This window comes from Crocuta crocuta, unplaced genomic scaffold (assembly GCF_008692635.1).
Source record: "Crocuta crocuta isolate KB4526 unplaced genomic scaffold, BGI_CrCroc_1.0 scaffold327, whole genome shotgun sequence".
NCBI classification, from domain to species: domain Eukaryota; kingdom Metazoa; phylum Chordata; class Mammalia; order Carnivora; family Hyaenidae; genus Crocuta; species Crocuta crocuta.
In genome coordinates this window covers 319,593-335,429 of record NW_027529176.1, presented here as the reverse complement: position 1 = coordinate 335,429, position 15,837 = coordinate 319,593, and the positions used below count along the sequence as shown (strand labels likewise).

At 44.7% G+C, this 15,837-nt stretch overlaps 1 protein-coding gene across 2 annotated transcripts in view; it reads right to left on the bottom strand.

Moving 5' to 3' along the window:
- ARHGAP39 (Rho GTPase activating protein 39) overlaps positions 1-15,837 on the bottom strand; it is a 61,610-nt gene that overhangs the window by 28,078 nt on the left and 17,695 nt on the right. The gene's annotated exons all lie outside the window — the stretch shown is intronic.

Here is a 15,837-nt window from a genome sequence, read left to right as displayed (position 1 = left end):
TAGATGACTTGGAACCGGGGTTTCTACCGTAAGGCTACAGTGGGGGTTAGTGAGACTTTGACCAGATGACCTAAGAAGGAAGCAGGGTTAGAAATACCCTCATGGGGATAATAAGCTTCTTAAGAGTGGGGAGGTGGAGCAGAACAGGCACTCATTATCTGGGAAATAAATTAGTGGGTGATTATACTGCGAGACGTTCAAAGACAAGTTGGTCAAATTAATGTCTAGTTATGATTTAAAGTCTCTATAACACAGAAGTAAAAGAAAATTTACTTAACTTGATCAAAAATATCCATATTAACTCAAGGCCTTCATAATATTTAGTACTAAAAGGCTGAAAGCATACTCATTAAAGTCAGAATGAGAACATGTACTCTCATCACCAGTATGTCATACTTTTGGAAATGCTAGTCAGTGCAATAAGAAAAAAAAAAAAAAGAGGAAGAGATTTAAATATTTGAAAGAGATAAAATTGTCATTAGTTGTGAACTTAGAAAAAGTAAAGGAATCAATGGAAAAACTACCAAAAGTATTAGGGAGAGTGTAATGTTGTATGATAGGTATACATTGCATGATATGAGAGACGTGTATCTGTGTATTAGGAGATTATAAAGATAAATAATTAAACCAGTACTGCACTGGTAGAGAACTACACAGATTCTGGAATGCAGCAGAAAGTACAAATACTGACCTAAACATATATAAGAATTTAGTAAACAAGAATTAAAAATTTCATACTTAGCAAGTACACTGGGAACAAATCATGTGTCTAGCAATGGGAACTCATATTTGCTCAGTACTGTTCACACTGAGAAACAGAATGCAATTTTGGAAATGTTATGTATTTTTAAAACTGCAAAGCAGGGCACCTAGTGCCTCAGTCGGTTAAGCATCCGACTCTGGATTTCAGCTCAGGTCATGTTCTCATGGCTTGTGAGATGGAGCCCTCCGTAAGGTTCTGCACCGACATCATTGAGCCTCTGTGGGATTCTCTCTCTCTGACTCTCCCTGACTCACACACAGACACACACACACTCTCTCTTTCAAAATAACTAACTTAAAAAAACAAAACTGCAAAGGTAAATGTCAGAAAAGTACAGCGTTAAGTGGGCTTTACAATTTTTCTTCTATGTAATTATATGTACTTTCTACAACTAATGTGCATTGCTTCTCTAATAAAAATGTTATTTTATTTTTTTTAATGCTGGGGAAGGGCAGAGAGAAAGGGAGATGCAGAATCCAAAACAGGTTCCAGGCTCCAAGGTGTCAGCACAGAGCCCAATGCAGGGCTCAAACTCACAAACCGCGAGATCAGGACCTGAGCCAAAGTCAGACACTTAACTGACTCAGCTACCCAGGTGCCCATAAAAATGTTATTTTAGAAGTTGAATAAATGGATAGCTAATGCTGGTGGTATTTTCTAACATGTAATCGTGCTACAGAACAAAAAGCTAGAAACATGAAGAATGAGATGCACAAACACATCTGTAAGATGCCTATATGTTTATCTACCTCAGTGGGTACATCTCTCCTCTTCCTGGATGGCCACCAAAAGATGACCGAGGTCCTGCAGAGCTGGGAGCACCTGGTAATTGGCCAGAGTTGCAGCTACAACCCTGTATGTTCCTGTGTTCATTGTGGCTTTGTCATCTGTGCCCAGGCTAGGTTTACACACAGTTCTTTCTTCAAAGCCGAAGCCGACACAGTTTTTCCACCACCAGGCTTCCACCTTTACCTCCTGGAGGTACCAGACCTCCTCCTTTTGAATTCTATGGTGTCACCATTCCCTGGGCCTTCAGGGACCCTGACACTTTCCTTTGCATTTCTAACTCCAGCCACCGGTGCCCAGGGCTGTCACCTCTCCTCCAGACTGCTGCCGACGTACTCCATGCTGGGCCTGGGCTGGGGCAGGGACACAAGGTGGATGAGGCAGACACATTTCTGCTGCCCCAGAGCTCACACTCAGCGTGGGGGCCAACACAGAATGAGCCAGAGCCTCAGACAGCTGCAGGACCCGGACATGAAGCCGGCGCTGGGAGGGGCTGTTTGGGCAATGAACACGGCAAACAAGAGACTAGGCAGAGGGGCCTCAAGGGGGAAGAGCGTGGTACCTCCCAGGACAGAAATGAAGCCTCTATGCTAAGGTGCAATGAGCAGTGAGTGGGGGCACAGAAGGGAGCTCGAACCAGATGACACAGGGCCCTCTGGGTTGGCCACATGGAAAGCCTGAAATGTGCTTTGGGTTGGGGGGTCAGCAAACTACAGCTTCTGGGCCAAGTCCAGCTTGCTGTCTATTTTGTACAACCTATGAGCTAACAATGGCTTTTATATTTTATTTAAAAATTTTTAAGTGTATTTTATTTATTTTGAGAGAAAGAGAGGGAGGGGGAGAGAGAAAGAGAGACAGAGACAGAGACAGAGAATCCCAAGCAGGTTCTACACTGTTAGTGCAGAGCCTGACATGGGGCTCGAACCCACAAACTGTGAGATCATGACCTGTGCCGAAGGTGGATGCTTAACCAACTGAGCAACCCAGGAGCCCCAAGAATGGCTTTTATATTTAAAATTTTTTTTGAGTAAAATGTGAAAATTAGAAGAGATTCAAATTTCAGTGTCCATAAATAAAATGTTACTGGAACACAGTCCCGCTCACTCATTTCTACGTTGTCTGTGGCCGCTTTTGCACAACAATAGCAGACTCAAGTCATCACGACAGAGGCTGGAAGTGGTGCTCCAAGTGCTTGGCATGGCGCAAAGGGCAGTGGTGCAGCCGTAACTCCACAGGACTGAGTGCCACACACATCACCGTCCTGAGCAGCGTCTGTTATGTGTTTATCGCCAGTACAGCCCTTATGGCCACAGCAAGAGAAGAGCCGGCCTGTTATCTGCCTGCCTGCTGTGAAGATCACCAGTGAGCACCAGTAGGTCAAGTGCTTATCACAGTATCCCAACTTAAGCAACACGGAGAAAAGGTTTAAACGGACACTGAAATGGAAATCTCATCACAGCAGAATTACTTCACAAAATGAGAAAGACTCTTAAAATAAGAAAGATTCCAGGTGGCTCATTTGTTAGCCAGGCAAGGAAGGCTGTCTACTGGCGATAAGGTAATTAAATCATGTCGACTGAAGCAACTAAAGTTATGTGTCCAGAGGAAATAAACCTGCTGAAGACTGTTAGCCTTCTGTCAAGAACAGCTGCTTGAGCAAGGGCAGTGGGAGCAACCGTAGTCCCGTGATTTACGAGATTTTCTTGGGCTCTTGATGGTCAGTGATGTTACGGATACTTCTGAGCTAACGTTATTTTATCCAAGGAGCCAGTGCTGAGTGTGGAGTGATGTAGGAATCAGCCTCCATGTGTCATCTTTGTGGAACAACTACAGCTGGGATATTTTCAAAGAAGTTGAGAAAACACCTAATTCTGTACAACCTGAAGTTGAATTGTTCAGATGTGTCACAATTATCCACACTAAAGGCATGTTCAAAGTTGAGAAAGGCTAAGCTAGAAAACTCACGAAGCACGTGAAAATGTAAAGTGTTTAAGGGCCATGGCTATTTATTGTGTTATTAGGAGGTGCTCTGTGGGTCACACTGGAATCTGCCATGAGTTACCGAAGTCTACTCTCCTGGACTTCACCACTGTCAATTCCATGGACTTTTACCAGAAAAAGGAGCTAAATGGCACAAACACAGACACATCAATGAACAGAACAGAGAACCCAGAAATGGACCCACAAACATACGGACAACTAATCCTTGACAAAGCAGGAAAGAATATCCAGTAGAATAAAGACAGTCTCTTCAGCAAGTGGTGCTGGGAAAACTGGACAGCAACGTGCACAAAAATGAGCCGGACCACCTTTTTACACCAGACACAAAAACAGACTCAAAATGGATGAAAGATCTAAATGTAAGACATGAAGCCATCAAAATCCTCGAGGAGAAAGCAAGCAAAAACCTCTCTGACCTCAGCTGCAGCAACTTCTTACTCAACCCGTCTCTGGAGGCAAAGGAAACAAAAGCAAAAATGAACTATTGGGACCTCACCAAAATAAAAAGCTTCTGCCCAGTGAAGGAAACAATCAGCAAAACTAAAAGGCAACCGATGGAATAGGAAAAGATATTTGCAAATGACATCTCAGATAAAAGGTTAATGTCCAAATCTATAAAGAATTTATCAAACTCAACATCCAAAAAACAAAGAATCCAATGAAGAAATGGGAAAAGACATGAATAGACACCTCTCCAAAGAAGACATCCAGATGGCCAACCAACACATGAAACAAGGCTCAACCTCACTCATCATCAGGAAAATACAAATCAAAGCCACGACGAGGTACCGCCTCACGCCTGTCAGAATGGCTGACATTAACAACTCAGGCAACGACAGATGTGGGCGAGGATGCGGGGAAAGAGGACCTCTCTTGCGCTGCCGGTGGGAATGCAAACTGGTGCAGCCACTCTGGGAAACAGTGTGGAGGCTCCTCAAAAAATTAAAACTAGAACCACCCTACGACCCAGCAATTGCACTGCTAGGTATATTTCCAAGGGATACAGGTGTGCTGTTTTGAAGGAGCATATGCACCCCAATGTTTATAACAGCACTATCAACAATAGCCAGAGTGTGGAAAGAGTCCAAGTGTCCAGTGACGGATGAATGGACAGAGATGTGGTATATATATATATATACACACACATACACACATACATACATACATACATACATACATACATACAATGGAGTACTGCTTGGCAATCAAAAAGAATGAAATCTTGCCATCTGCAACTACGTGGATGGGACTAGAGGGTATTAGTCAGAGAAAGACAAATATATGACTTCACTCACATGAAGACTTTAAGACACAAAACAGATGAACATAAGGGAAGAGAAGCAAAAAGAATATAAAAACAGGGAGGGAGACAAAATATAAGAGACTCTTAAATACAGAGAACAAACAGAGGGTTGCTGGAGGGAAGATGGGCTAAATGGGTGAGTGGCATTAAGGAATCTACTCCTGAAATCATTGTTGCACTATATGCTAACTTGGATGTGAATTAAAAAAATAAGTTAAATTTAAAAAAGAAGAAGAAAAAACAAGAAAAAGAAGCTAAACACCCTGATCTGCCTTACCGCACAGCAGTTCCACAATGGATGAGTTTTACTGCAATTTCTTCAAACTCGATGCTGAGACTGAAATTTTCTGAATGAGAAAAACCTCTCTCAACCACTAAGATCAAACACTGAATGACTGAGTGTGTGTATGTGGCAGATTTAATGTTTCTTAATGAATTCAAAGTACAATTATAAGGCAAACAGCATTTACATGTGAAACTTACACCGAAGTAAAGTCATTTTGATGACAACAAATGTCTGAGTCACAAATAATATCAACTTGCTTTATCTACATCCCAGGCTGTCAAAAATTAAAACAAGAAGATCTCCATTCCCATAAATCTGCAGCACGTACATTTTCCAGCATTAAACTATAGTCCCAGCAGGACTTTCAGACCTGATGTAAGTGCCAGTGCAGAAGAAATTTCCGTATTTCAAAACCTACTTTACGGTGTAACTAGGAGCTTCCAGAAACTTGCAGTAGGAGTTATTAATCTGCATTGTAAGGGCACACTAAAAGACAGATATCAAGAGGAGAATCTAAGAGAATTTTTTAAAATGTTTATTTATTTTTAAGAGAGAGAGAGAGAGAGCGCGCTGGGGAGGGGTAGATAGAAGAGGGAGACACAGAATCCAAAGCAGGCTCTAGGATCTGAGCTGTCAGCACAGAGCCGGACACAGGGCTCGAACCCACGCCAGGAGATCATAACCTGAGCCAAAGTCAGAAGCTTAACTGACTGAGCTACCCAGGTGCCCCTAAGAGAATTTGATAAACACCTTCCAAGTGATGCTCACAGATTGATAATCAGCATTTAGCAGCAATCATCACTGTAAAAAGACACTTTCAAAGATGAAGTATGTAAAATCTCATCAGAAGCCACAACAGATGAATACCTAAAACTGGTTTGGAGGGTAGGGCAGAGCAACTGCCTGTAATTCCTCTGAGCAGCCACACTGGCCTTCCTGCTGTTCCCTGAGCACATCAAGAGCTCCCTCTCTCAAAATGAACTGTGAGGGGAAAATCCAATCAATCAAAACTGACCCGGAATTGACACAGATGACAGAATTAGTAACAAGAATGTTAAGAGTTATTGAAACTGTATTCCATATGTTCAAAAGCTAAAAAAAGACCGAACATGCTAAGTAGCAAGAAGAAATACATAAAAGACTCAATCTACATTCCAGAGAACCCTGTAATGTCTAAAATGGAGAATACACTGGAAGGGCTTAACAGCAGGATAGGCACTGCAGAAGAAGGGTTAGCAAATTTGTTTTTTTGTTCTTGTTTGTTTTTATTTGAGTGAGAGAGTGTGTGTGCACATGCACATGTATGCACATGAGCAGGGAAGAGGCAGGAAGAGAGAAAGAATCTCAAGTAGGTTCCATGCTCAGTGCAGAGCCCAACACAGGGCTTGATCCCATGGCCCTTGAAACATGATGACCTAAGCCAAAATCAAGAGTGGGACACTCAATCGACTAAGTCACCTAGGTGTCCCAAGATTAGCAAATTTGAGAGCATAATAGTACAAGCTATCCAATGAAACATAGAGAAAACAAAGATTAAAAGGAAAGAAAGCAAATAAAGAAAAAGAAAATCCAAGAACATCAGTGAGCTGAGGTGTACTCTAATATGACTAGAGCTCTGGGCGGATAACCAAAGGAGTATTTGAAAAAAAAATAGCCAAACATTTTCCCAAACTGGGTCCAAGAGGCTTCATAAACCCTGGGCAAGAGACATAAAGAAAACTACACTAAGCCAAACCATAAATTGCTTGCAACCAGCATGAGAGAGAACATCTTAAAAGAAGCAGAGAGAAAAGACACGCTCTGTCCAGACACAAAGTGAGGATGAGGACAGATCTTTCACCGGAAGTGACGTGGCCGAGGAGGGCAATGTGGAAACATGGGAACACCATCCACCTAGAATTCGAGACCCAGAAGAGACAAACTTCACAAATGAGAGGGAAATACTTTTTTTTTTTTAAATATTTTTATTTATTTCTAGGAGAGAGAGAGACAGCGTGAGCAGGGGAGGGTCAGAGAGAGAGGGAGTCACAGACTGAAACAGGCTCCAGGCTCCGAGCTGGCAGTCAGCACAGAGCCCGACGCGGGGCTCGAACCCATGAACCGCGAGATCATGACCTAAGCGAAAGTCAGACGCTTAACCGACTAAGCCACCCAGGCGCCCCGAGAGGGAAATAATTTTTAAAAAACACAAAAGTAAAAAAGAAGGTATTAGCAGCAGATTCACATTACAAGCAATGTTTGGTGAAGTCTTCAAGCAGAGGAAGTCTACCACGTAAAAAACTACAACATAAACGAAGAGAACTGGAGATGGTAACTAGATGTTGATATAAGAAATGTTTTCTTTTTGTTTTCATCTCTTTAAAACACAATTGGCTGCTTAAAGCAAAAATAACACGTGTATTAGGCAGCTTACTTATGACGGCACCAGGGGGATCCTGGACTGTGCTGTTGGCTCTCATACCACAGGTGCAGGGACTATTATAACTGCCTGAAGGCCTGGGCTGATCAGTTAATATACACTATAAACTCCCAAACAACAACTACAAACATAGCAGAGAGTAAAAAGCAAAGCATAAAGTTGAATTTAAAAAATTGCTCAATTAACCCAAAAGAAGGGGAAAAAAATCTAAAGAACAGATAGGACAAAAAAAAAAAAAAAAGCAAGATGACGTATCTAAACCTAACCATACAAATAATCACATTAAATGTGAGTGGTCTAAATTCCCAATTAAAAGGCACAGTTTGGATAAAAAAGCAGGATGCAACAATATGTTGCCTATAAGAAAATCACAATAAAAGCATAAAAATATGTTAAAAGGCTGGAAACAGAGGGGCGCCTGGGTGGCTCAGCCAGTTAAGCGTCCAACTTCAGCTCAGGTCATGATCTCACAGTTTGTGGGTTCGAGCCCCACGTCAGGCTCTGTGCTGAGAGCTCAGAGCCTGGAGCCTGTTTCGGATTCTGTGTCTCCCTCTCTCTCTGCCCCGCCCCTGCTCACGCTGCCACTCTCTTTCTCTAAGAAATAAAAACATTAAAAAAAATTAAAAAAATAAATTGAGAAAAAGGTTGGAAACAGAGATATCACGTTAGTACTTCAAAAGAAACCTGGAGTGCTGGTATTAACACAAACAGATTTGGGAGCAAAGAGCACTACTAGGCACCCAGGCAGCACTGTGTGATGATAACAGGACCCATCATCAGGAGGGCACAGCAATGGTAAATATCTGTGCACCACACTGCAGGGCCACACAGCATGTGTGGGCATCTACCTGTGAGAAACCAAAGCATACGTGTGCACAGATATTCCTGTTATTGCTCACAGCAGCTTTACTGGTACAAGCCAAACCTGGGAACAACTGAAATGCCATCACAAGGTTGTGGGCCCACACCGCGGAGTACTATTCAGCACCGAAAAGGGAATGAGCTATTGACACATGTAACAACTTTCAAGACAGTTACACTGAATGAAAGATGACAAAAAAGAGTACATGCTGTTTGATTTCATTTACATAAGTACCTAAAGAATGCAAACTGCTCCACTGTAACACGAGGCCGACCAGTGGCTCCCTGGGAATGGGTGGCAGCAGCAAGAAGGGCTGGGGTGGACAGGAGAGGGAAAGGGGACCGTCATGGCCCACGCGGCGTCACGCCTGTGCGGTCATAGCACACACACACCAACACAGATCAAAGTGCATGCTTCACACACGGCTGGTGCTGCCTGTCAGCTTCCCCTCTGAGAAGCAACGAGGCCAGAATCGTAACATTGAGCAGGATTTTATCTTCTCATTATACTTTCCTGGACTACTTCAATGGCTTTTGTGAAAATTTATATATCTTCATAACTGGGGGGGAGAGGGGAAAGGAAGGGGAAGGGGAAAGATCAGTAAAACCACCTTGAGTCTGAAAAAGAAAAATCCCCACCTGCTGTACCCTAAAATGCACCCTCAGGAAGCAAAGCTGTTGAGAGGCTGTTTCTGTCCCTCTGGGATGGGGACCATCCTTTCAAAAATCAAAGTGGAAATGTAAGTGTACATAACACTTATGTCAAAGGCCCACTGGGTGGATGGCTGGGTCATTTTCTCTCTTGGCAACAACCAAGGTTAAAAACAAAAAAACAGACAAAACTGATGGAGTCGGAAGACAGTGAGGCCAACCTCCAGGCTCCAGTGGGAGAAGCTGTCGCCCACTGCAGGTGGCAGGGAAGATGCAGCAGTCAGGCGGGCTGTGGGCAGGTCAAGCGTCACTGGTCTCATAAGGCTTGATCTGTTATTAGGGGCACATATGTAAGAAAAATCTCAATGAAAGAGATGAATGGGACTGAGGTTAATTTCAGAATTTTAGTGAATTAGTGGGAAAAAAAGATTAAGAAGCACAAAATTCTTGGGGCACCTGGGTGGCTAAGTCAGTTGAGTGTTGGACTCTTGATTTCAGCTCAGGTCATGATCCCAGGGTTGGTGGGTTCAAGCCCTGTGTCGGGCTCTGTGCTGAAAGCTCAGAGCCTGCTTGGGATTCTTTCTCCTTCTGTCTCTCTCTGTCCCTCCCCAACTCACACATGTGCACTCTGTCGCTAAGTAAATAAACACTTAAAAAGCACAAAATTCAGGGCGCCTGGGTGGCTCAGTTGGCTAAGCGTATGACTTCCGCTCAGGTCATGATCTCACAGTTCGTGGGGTCGAGCCCCGTGTCGGGCTCTGAGCTGTCAGCACAGAGCCTGGAGCCTGTTTCCGATTCTGTGTCTCCCTCTCTCTCTGACCCTCCCCTGCTCATGATGTCTCTCTCCCTCTCTCTCAGAAATAAATAAACTGTTAAAAAAAAAAAAAGCACAAAATTCTTTGTTTTCAACAAGAATAAAAATTTGTAATGATAACCTTGAATAAAAAAAGATGGATACCATTCAAACTACAGCAAAAGTGACACCAAGCACACACTCCACGCTGAGCGAGCGCAAAGACCGACGAGGACGCTGAAGCTACCAGGAGCACACGTGGGGTGACAGAGGCTGGGCCCCGGGCTTCCTGCTTAAAAGGACAGCATCTTATACTGGACCAAATAATAAAATCCACACTATGATGTTCTGGAGAGTCCTAATCAAAGCTAGCTGGGATGCTGAAAACAAAAAAAACAAAAAATGGCAAAACTACAATCACAAACAAGTAAACAGAAAGGATTTAGGGCAACACCAGAGCATCATATGAAGGGGATTCCATGAAGGAAAGTCATTTTTTATTTGAGAGAGAGAGTGTGAGTGGGGAAGAAGGGCAGAGGGAGAGAGAGAATCTCAAGCAGGCTCCACATTCAGCTCAGAGCCGGGCACAGGACGCTCTTGAACCCATGAACCTGGGATTTGACCTGAGCCAAAACTGCGAGTCAGACGCTCAACTGAGTGAGCCACCAGGAACCCCACCCCCGCACCCAGAAGTCCTTTTTTGATGACAGAAGGCATATTCAATGTTGAAGATGATGTAACATGATTAAATCCGACACACCAGTTAACACAGGGCAGAAACACAGAGAGCTAAACCGCACGGGCAGAGCAAGGCACCTGCAGGGCCTCAAGGCCCAGCCTGTGACATCAAAATGAAAAAATAAGAATAAGTCATTGATACAGTGAAAATGCATAAATGAGCATTGAATTTCATACTCAAACTAGGAAAACTATTTTTTTCTTTTAACATTTATTTATTTTTAAGTTTATTTATTTATTTTGACAGAGAGAGAGAGAGAGAGAGACAGAGCACAGAAGCAGTGGGGGGCAGAGAAGAAGAGACAGAATTCCCAACAGGCTCCACACTGTCAGCACAGAGCCCGATGTGGGGCTCAAACTGTGAGATCATGACCTGAGCTGGAGTTGGACACTCAACAGAGCTGAGCCACTGAGGCGCTCTGGGAACGCTAGTTTTCAAGTGTCCACAGAATATTTCCAAATTGGATTATCACTTATATAACACAAAAGCCCAATAAATCTTAGAAAGCAAACATTTCAGATGCTATTCCTTGGACACAATATAATGATTAGCATAAATAACAGAAGTTAAATAAATTGCACACTCTTGGAGACTAAAACAAAATTCCCCTAATAATAGCCAGGTCCCGGGCAGCCTAGCTGCTGAGCGTGGTGGTCCCTGGGAGAAGAGCTGGGGGCAGGGGGTGGCAGGGCGGGGCAGGGGCAGGGCCTGCAGACTACACCTCCCAGACTCAGGGGCAGCCAGTGCCCCGCAGGCTCCCAGCGGCAGCGGCCACAGGGCGGAGTCACACCTGGCTGCTCCGGGCCCAGGGCTCTGCTGCACCCAGAGGCCCTCGCAGCCCTTCCCAAAATGCACCCAATACAGGCAGCACAGTCCCACTGCACCCCGTCTGATCTGCACCCTAAACTGAGGCACCGTGACAGCTATATGCGGGGTGTCGTGTGACAGCACGTGTGTGCGCGTCCATAAGTGTGCGCACTGAAGTTGTGCATGTGAGTTTCTGTCCTGTGGCACAGCCACCACAGAAAGGGTGGCTCTTTTGTGCAGATGTGGTACCCAGAAGGCCAATACCTCTGTGAGCTGTGTGACAGCTGCTTCTGGCTCAAAACAAGGAGATTTTTAGTAGATGACATTCCACTGTGTAAACTGTCTGGACCCTCACCACAGAACCAAAGTGGTGGCTGGTAATGAGCCAGAACAGTCTCGGGCAGGAGGCCAGCCTTGGGGAGAGGAGCCAGAGCCAATGTCCTGGCTAACAGGCATGGATTCAGTTAACTCTCAAAAATGAGGGAAAAACGTGGTATATTTTCTACAAAACCAAGATAGCAAATTTACCATTAACAGATTCTTACAGAGGAGAAAGAAAAAAATAGTCTAAAGAACGAGTTGGAAGGAACCACAGGCAAGGAAACATAAATCGGGCAAGTCTACACAGCGGCTAACCCAAAGAGGAAGAAGGCCATCTGGAGCTGGGAACCTTGTGGCCAAGGGCCGACACCGGCTGCAGAACCCTGGGAAGTCCCACACACCCACAAATATTTTAGGTACAATCAGTGAAGAAAAGTCCCATGGAATCAGAAGATACATGACAGAAGAGGGAAAATAAAACCAAATCTACTTAACCTAGTAAAAGGCAAAAACAAAGAGAAAGGCAGCCTAATATTTCTCTGTAATAGCAACAGCCAAACACAAGGCGACACAAACCTAGGAACTACTCACTCAGCAGCAGTGAAAGTACGCGGCTGGGAACCAGAGACCGTAGATCTCTCGACAAGCCCTGCACACACGGGACCAGCTACCTGTCAGGGGCCAGCGCTCCTCAGAACGCAAGTCAACGGGCCCAGTGAGAAGGCCCCTTGGATCTTCTGTAGCATTTGTGTGATGGGAGGAAGGCACAAGGTCAGCTGAGACAGTCTTATTTATTTTTTTTAGGGGAGCAGGGGAGAGAGTGTGCGCGAGCAAGCGCATGCGTGAGTGCAAACAGGGGAGGGAGAGAGATCAAGTGGTCTCCACGTTCCGCGCAGAGTCAGACATGGAGCCGGACATGGGGCTCCGTCCCGCTACCCTGGGATCATGACCTGAGCTGAAATCAAGAGTCAGATGCTTAACCGACTGAGCTGGCCAGGCACCCCCTGCTAAGGCAGTCTTAAAGATCAAGAGGAGAAGGGGGTTCCTCACCACCCAGGGCTCAGGGCACTGATGCGAGCAGACACAGGCATGAGTGTTGTCTGGGGTAAAGTTGGGCAGTTTAGGAGATGAAAAGTGATTCCCTCCAACTCCCCTCAGGAAAGTGGCTCCAGGCAGAGTCAGCTCTCAATGTGAAGATAAAACTATAAGGAGAATGCAAGACATGAAAGGGAATATCTTTGGATCTAGGCCAAGGAAGAACTTTTTTTTTTTTAATATTTTTTTTAATGTTTTTTTTTTTTTCTAGGAGAGAGAGAGAGAGAGAGAGAGACAGCGTGAGCAGGGGAGGGTCAGAGAGAGAGGGAGATACAGACTCTGAAATAGGCTCCAGGCTCCGAGCTGGCAGTCAGCACAGAGCCTGACGCGGGGCTCAAACCCACGAACCGCGAGATCACGACCTAAGCGAAAGTCGGATGCTTAACCGACGAAGCCACCCAGGCGCCCCCAAGAACTTTTTAAATAAAACATTAGAAGCATAAACCACGAGGCCAAAAGAATAATAAACTTGGCTGCATCGAAAAGACACAGGGACCAGTTAGCAGTCAGGTGACAAAGGACAGGATACTCAAAGCATCTAATAGTAATGAGGAATTGATATCAGGGGCGTAGGAACTCCTGCAACCTAACACAGAAAGTAAGCCAGCAACTCCAGTGGAAAAATGAGCAAAAAAATAGAAGCAACAAACGTAAGAGAAAACTCAAGAGGCCAACAAACTTCTGAAGAGGAAATAAGAATCAGATGCAAAGAAGAAACAGAAATCAAAGTGCTGGCAAGACGCTCCCGCGCCCTCTTCCCCCCACTCAACTGAAGCCTGGTGCCAGGGCCGCCGGTGGCCTTGCTGCTCAGACCCCAGGGCCCCCACCCAGGCAGCGGAGGGGCAGGTGCTGGCACAGCGTCATCAGCAGCTGGAAGAGCAGTACCCAGGAAGAAGGCACCCAGCCTACAGCCCACACATCACAAGAGCACATGGGACCCGCAAGACGCACACCAGGCGCAGAGCGTGGGAGTGGCATGTGACAACCAGAGGAGGAGACAGCAGCAGTGAAGAGCACGTACCTGCAAGGACACAAAGATGACACACTGAAGCCTTTTGCTGTGTCAGTGATCTAAGTAAACAGAATGGCAAACCAACGACAGTTGTCGAGTCAAAGAACTGGAGACAAGTAAACCCAACAGCTCTACATTGTCTACAAGAAACACACTCAAAGTCTAAGGAAAGGGTTGTAGTTGGGGGAATTATGTTACGAGGCCGATACCAACCTAACAGAAACAGAGTGCCACACTGGGATCAAATAAAGCCAAACTCAAGGCAAAAACGTGATGACATAACAACTAAAGGAATAATTCCCAGGAAAACATAACAGTCCTCAATTCACGTGCAACCAATCATAGCTTCAACACAGAGGAAGCAGTGATGGACAGATTAAAAGGAGAAACAGACGGATTCTACCAATCCAGGGACTCTACCTCTTCAGAAGTGATATATCAGGCAGACAAAAAAATCAGTAAGAAACTTGACTGATACAACAGATTTGATCTGGAGCGCCTAGGGGGCTTGGTCGGTTAAGCGGCTGACTCTTGATTTCGGCTCAGCTCATGATCTCATGGTTCGTGGGTTCAAGCCCTGCATCGGGCTCTGTGCTGACAGTGCAGAGCCTGCTTGGGATTCTTTCTCTCTCTCCCCTCTCTCTCTGCCCCTATCCCTCAAAATAAATAAATAAACTTAAAAAAACAACAACAACACAAACAACAGACTTGATCTAACAAACATCCATAGAACCCCAGACCTAACAAACATGGAAAAGAAATTATTGAAATAGTCATAAAATAATTTACAAAAATTCAGGATTTAAGCCACAAAGCAAGTCTCAAAAACAAAAATAAAAACAAAAATCATGCTTTCTGACCAAAATGAAATTAAGTTAGCAACAAAGAACAAGAATGAAAAAAAAAACCCTACAGTTTTGTAAATTAGGACACTTCTAAGTTATGAACAAGTTAAGGAAGAAATCATAATTAACATCAGAAAATATTCTGGGCACCTGGCTGGTTTAGTCAGTGAAGTGTGCGATTCCTAATCTTGGGGTCATGAGATTGAGTCTCATGTTCGTTGTAGAGATTACTTAAAAACGTTTTTTTAAATCAGAAAATATCTACAATTGGGGACACCTAGGTGGCTCTGTCAGTTAAGCGTCTGACTCTTGATTTTGGCTCAGGTCATGATCTCAGGGTTCATGAGTTTAAGCCCCACATTGGGCTCTGTGCTGACAGTGTGGAGCCTGCAAGATAGTGTCTGTCTGTCTGTCTGTCTCTGACCCCTCGCTCACTTGTGCCCCCTCTCTCAAAAATAAAAAAAAGAAATACTACAAAATTGGATTCGAGATGTCAAAAAACCTGAATATTGCTGCACATATTAAAGACAGGGAGTCAGTAGTTAAATGTGTTCACACCACATTTAAAGTGTATCCACACCACCACAGGCCCAGGCAATGCGTTTTCACACCATCATGGGCCCAGGTGGTGTGCAAGTGTGTGCACACCACCACAGGCCCAGGTGGTGTGCAAGTGTGCTGCCAGACAGCCTGGGAGCATTTCAGAGGAAATGCTTGCAGACAAACACACAAGAAGGAAAGTATGGGCCAGTTTTACATATCAACACAGGAGAAAATCCTTAATAAAATGTTAGCAATCTGAATCTATTTTGAAAATGTCATGGACCGGGTGGGTATTCTAGGAATGCAAGAAACCTAGAATTAAATGCTGACTGAGGCTGGGCCCCGGGGCCTCTGTAACAAAGCGCCGCTAACCGGCAGCTTAAAACAACAGAAAGTCGTGCTCTCCCTGTTCTGGAGGCTGAAAGTCCAAGCTCCAGCTGTGGACAGGGCTGCTTCCTTCCAGAGGCTCTGAGGGACTATTCCTGGCCTTTCTCCGGCTCCTGGGTTTTGCTGGTGCTGGCAATCCTGGGTTTTGGATCCTGGGACAGACGCATCCATCTGTCTCTGCCTCCATTGCCAAGGGTATTCTCCTCGTGTCTCTGTTCTCAACAG